At 38.2% G+C, this 10,027-nt stretch overlaps 1 pseudogene; it reads left to right on the forward strand.

Moving 5' to 3' along the window:
* Positions 1 to 5,770: 5,770 nt before the first annotated feature.
* Positions 5,771 to 8,290, forward strand: LOC102263828 (annotated as a pseudogene).
* Positions 8,291 to 10,027: the final 1,737 nt, after the last annotated feature.

A 10,027-nucleotide genomic window follows, 5' to 3' on the forward strand; every position in this document is an offset into this window, starting at 1 on the left:
AATGTGTAGCTAGCGATGGACATTACTTTGAATAAAGCACTTTTGATGTTTCTCTTGAAATTATCGTGTTTTCTTTGATTACAAAATCTGCATTATTAACCGGTACACCTGGTATATACAGTTTCTGATATCTAATAGGCGCCCACAGTTTGATGTGGAACTAAGTGGGAACAATTCCACTTTCTGATAGCAACCATCATCCAAAACTGTAATGACAGCCTATTAACCTTGCTTGAAACACCAAATCACTCCAGAGGATCTATTCTCATTTCCACAGTGACTTGAACCAGAATGTGGTGGTAGATGCCAAAATAGCCAGATGTACTTCTCTATCCATTTTCCTTCGGCTTTTCAGGCCATATGGTTCTCACCATTCCTATAATGAGACTTCAGGATTAAGATTCAGAAGTCCGTCATTTCCAGAATGCATAGCCCAGACACAGAGCTGAGGCTATTTTATTCCCAAGTTGACTTGGCACTGGATTGTGGTGTGATGAATTTATTATGTACAGCAGCAGGCATGGTGCTTTTTTAAAGCAAAGCGCTGGAAACAGAAGCCCATTGATAAAAGGGGAAAAAAAGTAAAAACTTTGCCAGTTTTCTCCAAATAACATCAGAGTAAACTATCATCAAATATAAGTCGTTTTCCCCATAAATAACAGCATGGAGCAAATTTATCGCATTCTCAACTCCTTTGAAAAGACTAAAAATAACCTCAGAAAGCTGATCTAATTATCCTGCATACATACAGCAGCATGTGAACATCAGAGTACGGCATCGGCTAATTGAACAGCTAAGGATGCTGGGGGAACTTTAAACAGAAGATTCTGAGAGTACATGAGCTAATAATGATGACATTAAAAGGATGTACTGATCTTAGCAGTATAGTTTGAAGCCCATATAGCATTGCCAATGACAACAACTGGGTTTTGATGTGTAGATAAAGGTGGAACATAAGGGAACTTTGCCTTCAAGCTTTTTATAATAATGTACCATAAACGCAAGGAAACCTCTTTAATTTCTCTGAAGACACACAGATTTCCTTAATTTTCTGACAACACACCTTGCTTACTACGGAAATGTCTTTATTCCTATTTACATTCTAGTAAACCTAATTATACAAGCATTTTCCAATTTATACTGGGAGCACTCCCATTAAATGTCTGCTTTTAGTTATAGTGCTGCTCTGTATGAAAATACAGGTAGTAAATATGTGTAGTACCATCAAATGTGAATGCTAGATATGAAGAAAATAAAATAGCATTGAAACTAGACACTGATTTCTTTCAAAAGTTGCTATCATATTCAGATGGTAAAAGCACATACCAACACTGACAAAGTTTAAACACTGGCCAACACTGTCCAGAAAATTAAACATAGAGACTAAAGCCCTGACTTTAACACAAACCACTGAGTGTAAAGGCACAGTCTCTATCTTGGTATGAAATCCAACCCTCTTACATGTCATTGGATTTCCCACTGTTAGACTTTTCCTTTTCAGCTAGCCAAAGACATTTAGTTATTTTTTTAATGGAAAGTACTGTTACTTTGTGGTAGGGAAAGCAAGCTAAGCCATAAATGGCAAAAATACTTCACTACACTTGACCTGTACTTATCTCTTTGTCTGACTTTTCTAAAAATGTTAGAATTTTAAAAATACTACATTATCTACCTGATGGGGAAACATAAAAATACATTTGGGGGGGAGGAGAGGGAGGCTAGAAATCAGAATCTATGCCAGTAACCTGCCTTCTAATGCACATTCTTGCTAGCCGATAATTAACTCACTGCCCTTTCCTTAATTATCTGGTCTTACAAGACCTACTTACCTAAATACTCCCATTTTACAGAGGCCATAAACCATGAACCATACACAACCCCCGGAGGGGGTTATCAGCACTGGCTCCAGGCCAGGCCTTTAGGTGTGGTCTCACGTCCCCCATCCCAACACACGGGGCTTTTTGCAAAGCCCGTGAAAGGTCCGGAAGTCTGATCCATATTTGGGGGACAAAGAAACCAAAGGGTATAAAGGGAAAGCTTCCTCCATATTCAAGGCTCAGGATTTGGAAACAGGCTCCCCTGATCACTGTACTAGTACATGTGAAACATCTGAAAATAAATGGGTTTATCCTGAATCTCTAAGTACTACTGTGTATTTTTCACATGGAATGGAGAAAATCTGAAAGAAACAAGACTCAGATATGGAAAGAGCTGGTATATAGTTCTACCAGTGAAGCGTTACATTGAAAGTTCATGAAGAAGATATGATTGATTCGGGAAAGAAGGCCAGTCTGGGAGTATAATAAGCATACATGGAATGGAGAAAATCTGAAAGAAACAAGATTGAATAAAAACCATACTAATAAGTAAGACTGTCTAGTAATAGCAGGCAAGGATTTGAAAAATGAAACTGAACTGGCTAAAATCAGAGATGACTTTTTAGATGAAAAAGATTTCAAATTGTAGGACTGTCTCAAATGCAAATATACCAAAATATTGAAAAAATAAGGTATATTGAAATTTTGACCAGTATGAAAAAAAGGTCATGATCAATTAATAATATAAGGAAATATGGTTGCTAGGTATTTGGCTACCTTAGTTTATTTCAAATTTTGTGATTGAGTGATGTTTTCTAATTATGTCATAGAAAATAATATTAAAAGGACAAATATATATGGAAACATGAAGATTCTTATGTCATTATTCAGTTTAGAGAAAAATTAAAACTAAATGTCTAATAAACAGAACAAATAAACATATTTTAAAGATTTTTTGATAATGTGAAAATGTACAAATAATAATGTAAAGAAAAAATGTATGATCTTTTTTTTTAATCCTATAGAGGAAAGATTAAGATGTACCTATCATGCCCAGCTGGTGTAGCTCAGTGGTTGACCATTAACTCATGAACCAAAAGGTCACGATTCAATTTCCAGTCTGGGCACATGCCTGGGTTGCAGGCTTGGTCCCCAGTAGGGGGTGTGCAGGAAGCAGCTGATCAATAATTCTCTCTTATCATTGATGTTTCTATCTCTCTCTCCCTCTCCCTTCTTCTCTGGAATCAATAAAAATATTTTTTTAAAAAAATATGTACCTAATATTAACAAAAACTATGATAGAAAAATAGAAACATACATAATTTTAATTTTGTTCTTTGTACTTTCTGTACTTCCCAAATACTTTCAATTATTTTCTTATAAAATATACATTTTAAAAGGTTTAAAATCATCACAAACCAAAAAAAAAAAAGAAAGTTCTTTTTATCCCTTACAGAGGTACTGATTTCAAAATATCCTTACTATTTCTTAGAAGAAATTCCCAATTCCTATGTTTCCTAACTCTTTCTTAAAGAATTCACTTTTCTAACTATTGAGAAACATAAATTTAGCTCATCGACAGTGTAGGGTTAAGGTTGTCACCCAAGTTTCTAGGGATGAACTATCAACTCTAAGGAGATAAGGGATAGAAGAAAGGACTGGGAAATTCTTTATTCATCAAAAGTTTACTCTTTCAAGAAATATCAGCTACAGAATAGGTACAAAGTCAACTAGTTTCAATACGGTTAAGAAGAAGAATTCCGAGTCTTTTTATGTGACAGAATCTGTGCCAGGCTGTGTCTATTCAAAGCAAGGACCATGAGAAGGACTGTGATCCACTTAACCTTTCAGTTCCAACCAAGTCAAGATATATCTACTGATCCCCAACTGTGTGCCTGCCTGACATGGGCCCCCGGGAAAACCATCTTTTAATTGCTTAAAATGATCAGAAATAAATACGTTTTAATTGTAATTATGTAAATGCAACTGTGAGAGTTAAGGGCTGAGGGAACAATTCATAAAATTAAACATGAATAAGCAATTTACTGAATCCTCTTTAGTCTGACAATGAACAGCCCAGTGGAATCTAAGCTGTGGATATCATCTGGTCCCCAGGGTGGTTTTCTGTCATACCCAAAAGACTCAAAGCCTTATGATTCTATTTTGGTTCTATCCAATTTCAACTCAGCTAGCCTGGAGATGTTTCTAATCCAATCATGTGTGTGTCCTGGCTAGAGTGGACAACATAATAGAGCTGTGGCTGTTTTGACAGTGTTCTTCCTTTGATAGGTTCCAGTTATGCAGTTCCAACTATGAATTAGATATCAAGTTATCCATGGTTTAGTAATAATTCACCTGTTTTTATGATGCCAAGGGAATAAAAGATGCCTTGGGATCCACTCATGCCCTCCAGCTCGACTATAGATACTCTTTTTTATCACTTTCAGAAATACCACATTCTACTTTATGCAGGTCCTGACTAACAATGTTTCTTAAAGAACAAAGTTCAATTCAGATCAAACCAACGTGTGACCCATAGGGGAAAGGTTTTAAAAAGTAGACTGCAACACAACTCTTCTCATGACTGAGGCATAATGCCATTTTTCTGTTTAACTGAGACTGCTAAGCCTGACATAAATTGCCTTCAAGCTCTAGCCTTTCCTACATCTACAATCAAATACCTTGCTACATTTTGCAACCCAGTTTACGCCCCAGCCATAGCAAGTTTCTTGTAATTGCTCAAGTCTATGTGCTCTCTGAGACATACTCTTACTCCTTTGCTTTCTCTCTGGTTAGTCATGATCTCTTGTTCCTCTTCATCTCCCCTACACAATGCCAAACTTCCTCTGAGTCATTCCTACTCACCCACCAACACTCAACCTAGGTTGTAAAAAAAATAAATTCCCCCATTCAAAAGGAAATTTTGGATTTCTCCTAAGACCTAGCAATCTTAGGCTCTCTTTGATAGTTTAGTTGAAATGAATCTGTTAATAACACAGGAAACATGTCATACAGTGTTGACCAGAGATAAACCACCTTGGCATTGTCACTGACAGAGCCAGAATAGACAGACTGTTCGGCACATGCTAAATTTATAGCAGCACGTGTCCTAAAGAAAGAAGGTACTGAGCTTTCTATGATCTGTGGCTATCTGATTGAGCATAAATTCTTCATAGAAATTTAAAAATCCCGGCAATCAATTACTTCTTGATTGGTAGTAGGAGGTGCTCCATGGACCAACTCACCAGAGAAACAACCATAATTGATGAAAAGTATATTTTAAAAAAGTTTGAGGTCCCCAAAAGTTATTGCAAAGGCACACAGAAAATTAAAAAACATCTATCCAAGAGAATATACTAAATCTCAGGAAGAACAGTCCTGGCCACAGTCAGCATGATGATATTATATTGGAAATCAGTGAGCTGAACAGAAGACGCCTTAGTAAGCCAAATTTGGTGTCTTTATTACGCCAGCGGTCTCAGAGGGTTGCTTCTAAAAGTCTGAGCAAAGCAACATGAAGGAAGTTTTCCCTTTATACCCCCCAAGTTCCTTTGTCTCCTAAATATGGGTTTTCCGAACCTTTTACAGGCTTTTGAAAGAGCCCTATGTGTGCTTACCAGATATCTTGGCAGGAAGCTTGTAGTTTTGAGCTTGTAGCCTTGAGCTTGCACAATTCAGATAACCAAAAGACACCTGGCATAGACCAGGGACGGACCAGACCCTTATGACATCAGAGCGGCTTGCAAGGCCAGATAATTGAGCTTATTTTCCCTATTATTTGAGCAAGCATGTTTACAGAAGCCAAGAATAGCAGAGTTAATTCACAGAACAAATGATCATCTATGTTTAGTGGAAATTTTCAAACAGCAGTTTTTACAACATAGAGGTTACGGGAACAAGATGGAGTGCCTGTGCTTCAATGAAAGCTCCAAACTTGAGGTGTAGCCAAGAAGATGGTGCGCCTTGTCTCCCAAGCTCAGGTGAAAGGCTACATTACTTTCATGGGAGGGGCAGGCAGCATTTCTCATAACCGCAGGCTCTATGTTACTGGGACTAGATTCCAGACAGGTACAGCCAAGGGATTTGGGGCTCCATTTCCCCACCTAATCTTCCTATAGGGCAGAGACTGTACCTCATGTGTAAGAGGGAAAACAGAGGGCCCACCTCACTAGTAGAACAGAGGTTCAGTACTAGGGGAAGCAGCCAAGAAGGCCTAAGCCTACCACCTCCCCCATGTGCTGCTCAAAAAGGAGGACTGTCACTCTGGGGAGAGGAGGACACTGTCACACACATAGCTCCGGAGCAGTGGCTCAGAGATTTTACCCAGGGGGAGAGGAAGGCCGCAAAAACAGAGAGAGAGAGCTCTGAAGCTCTCCCCGGATGAACTGACTTTATTTGAAACAGTGTGGGGAAGTTAAAGCCTGAAAGTGCTCTCATTAAACAACGGAGAAGTTGGTGGTAAGGGGAGGCTGGCAAACAACAGGCCAGGTAGTTTACCAGCGAGAATCAGAGAAATCACAACTCAGAAGAGTCCTCCCAGAGTCATGAGTAATCTCAGGCTGGCCTTCAAAATGAAACCAGCAAAACCCTAGAATTTAATTGGATCAGACTGTGGATTGATCTATGCCCCAGGGCATTATGGATACAATATTATAATCAGACAGCAATTAGTAGAGCCTAACAGCTGAGTATGATGCCCATAGGGGCAGCTGGCTTAATAGAGTGATTAAATCAAAAGACAGTCAAAGAGAACCCTGCTAAAGAACTACCACCCAGTGTGACTAGGCCTGGGCAAGGTTTCCCCCTCTGACCAGAGATATCAGAGGTTCCAACTGTGCGGGGAAATACACCTCATAAAAACAGGCAGAGTCTCTGAACAAATAAACAAGCAAAGAGGGAGGAGAGAGCACAGATGCATTGGAGTAAGAAAATGGCATCAGATAATAACTTGAACTCAAATAAACAAATAAATACAGCCAGAAATGGCAAGTAAAAGTGTTAGTACAGCAAACTCTATAAATAAAGTTCTCCTTTTCTCTTAAATTTCTTTTAAAAAATAAAATTAAAAGAAGTAATTATTATAACAATAGGTTGTTGTTTTTGAAACATGTGTAGATATAAAATGTGCAATGATAATAACACAATAATGGGGAGGAAGGAATAGTGCTGTATAAAAGTACTTTCCTTTGTCTCACCAGAGATAGTATAAGTTGAAGTATGTTCTGAGAAGGAGGGTATATATGATAAGTCCTAGAGCAAGCTAAGAAAATAACACAAAAAGTACAGAGAAAAACATCAAATTAGAAGAAAAAACAATACATAAACAAATTAAAATTAAACACATTAGGAAGTACTTAATACAAAGGGATAATAGAGAAATAAAGGAACAATATAAGAATAAAAATATCTGAGATTTATGGAAAGCAAAAGTAAAACAGCAGACATAAATCCATCCAGCTATATCAATAATAGTATTAAATGCCATTGTATTAGAAAGCCAATCAAAAGACAGAGATTGTCAGATTGGATATAAAACAAGATTCCATGCTGCCCATGGAACACACACTTTAGATTCAAAGATAGAAATAATTTGAAAGTGAAGAGATGTAAAAAATATATTACGCAAAACACCAACCATAAGAAAGCTCCTGTGACTCTATGAACATCAAATAAAATAGACTTACAATGTTACCTGAAAAGCAGGCAGGAGGGGAGCACATTAAGGTCGCGTTCCATGCAGGGCTCTGCAAGGCCTGTGACCTCCCTGTGATCTCCGTGCAGGTGGCCCCGCCTCCGCGCAGGATCCCAGTTTCCTCACTTTGGGGATGTGGTCCATCAGCACCGGGCCCTGGGGGCTGCTGCCCCAGCACTGCTCCTGCCAACACAGACATATTTTCGTCCAAGCCCCAGCGAGCAACCCTGGGGTATCTGGAGGAAATAGACCTGAAAACACTGGAGAAGGAACCAAGAATTTTTTAGCGAAGGAGCTCTGGGAGAAGATTGGCGCAGTGACCATGGCTGTGCGAAGGCCAGGCTGCTTCCTCTGTGGAGAGGAGGCTGCGGACCTGTCCTCTCTGAAGCCCAAGTTGGATGAGCTGGGCGTGCCCTTCAACGAAGTAGCAGGTTGGGACCGAAGTGGAGGACTTCCAGCCTTCTTTCAAGGGAGAAATCTTCCTGGATGAAAAAGTTCCACGGCCCCCAGAGGTGTAAAATGATGTTCATGGGTTCCTCTGGCTGGGTGTCTAGCTGGGCGTTCGGGGAGCAGCAGCTTCCAGGCAGGACGGAGGGCGGTTTCTCTGGAAACCTCAAAGGCAAAGGCTTCATCATCCGGGGCGTTTTTGTGGTGGGATCAGGAAAGCAGGGCATTCTTCTTGAGCACCGAGAAAAAGAATTGCAGATAAAGTAAACCCAGTTTCTGTCTGGAAGTTGCTAAGAAGATCAAACCACAGACTTCAGCCTCAGAGGAAAAGTGACTGGGCACTGCCCAGCTCAGGGATAACTAGGGGCTCGCCTGTGTTCACAGGATGCTCGGTTTCCACTCATGTCACTTAGGCCATCTTCTTAGACTAGATCGTTCATTAATTTAACATTGTGCTCTGTTTACGCTCAGTAAGACAAAATAGCTTCAAATAAGACTGATAAAACGCTAAGAAGTGAGTGAGGGGTATTTCAGCTAAAACCTGAGAAACATGAGGCTTAAAGTTGGCTGGTGCACTTCATTACAAACGTATATGGTGTTTAAGGTGCTGTTATTGGAAATGAGTTCTATTTTCATGACTTTAAAAGTCTAAGAAAAGTTGGTGATTGATTAAGAAGATTGAGGATAAAAGGCGTTTGGCTTGTGTGTTTTCTATACTGATTTGTTATATAATGTTGAAGTAATAACATAAAGGAATTGATGTGCTCTGGATGGCTTGATAAAGGTAGATCAAAAAATGAGAAAAAAAAATGTTACCAGAGATAAAGAGGGACATGTTATAATGATAAAGTGACAATCCATCAGGAAAATATACTAATTATAAACATGATATGCACATAAAAACAAAGCCCCATGCCCTAACCGGTTTGGCTCAGTGGATAGAGCATCGGCCTGTGGACTGAAGGGTCCCAGGTTCGATTCCGGTCAAGGGCATGTACCTTGGTTGTGGGCAAATCCCCAGTAGCTGGTATGCAGGAGGCAGCTGATCAATGTTTCTCTCTCATCGATGTTTCTAACTCTCTATCCCTCTCCCTTCCACTCTGTAAAAAAACAATAAAATATTTTTAAAAAAAAACAAAGCTCCAAAATACATAAAGAAAAACTGACAAGATTGCAAGGAAAATAGGTCATAAATAATAAAAATTGAAGACTACCATAGCCAGTTTCAATAAAGAATAGGACTAGGGGTAAAAGAGACATATATAATACTTTCAACAATAAAGAAATAACAACAAAAAGAATAGAACTAGTTGAAAGGAAACCAAAGTCTTGAACAACCTTATAAACCGTTTAGATCAAACCAATACTTATAAAACACTTCACCAAAAACAATAGAATACAAATTATTCTCTAGTGCACATATAATATTTTTCAGTAGAGACTATAAACTGGCCCTAAAAGAAATATTAACATACTTAAAAGAATTAAAATTATACAAAATGTAATATCTGACTATAATGGAATGAAATTTTAAAAATCAATGATAAAAATAAATTTAGAAAATTAAAAAATGTGGAAATTAAGAAACACTTCTAAATAATCAATAGGTGATAAAAGAAACCACTAAAATACTTATAAACTATTTCAAAAAGAATTAACATGAAGGAATAATATTACAAAAATTATGGGTTGCAGTAGAAATCATGTGTAGAGGGGAAAATTATAGCCATAAATTCCTGTTTTTTTAAAAAATAAAAGGAGAAATATTTCAAATTAATAATCTAGTATTGGAAGTGCCCTTCTAGTTGTTAAATGGGATGCTGCTTATTTCATAAATCAGTTAATAAAGCTGATTAGATCCTTAAATTAGTATGGTAAAAATTAATAAAATAGAAATTATAAAAACAATAAAGAAAGTAAACAAATCCAAAACTTAGGTATTTTTTAAAAATCAACAAAATGCGGGAAGGCCAGGGAGGGTTGGGGGGCAGGAGGGAGGGGGGTAAGAGATCAACCGAAGGACGTGTATGCATGCATATAAGCATAACCAATGGACATAAGACACTGGGGG

The sequence above is a fragment of the Myotis brandtii genome, unplaced genomic scaffold (assembly GCF_000412655.1).
Source record: "Myotis brandtii unplaced genomic scaffold, ASM41265v1 scaffold36, whole genome shotgun sequence".
Classification (NCBI taxonomy): Eukaryota; Metazoa; Chordata; class Mammalia; order Chiroptera; family Vespertilionidae; genus Myotis; species Myotis brandtii.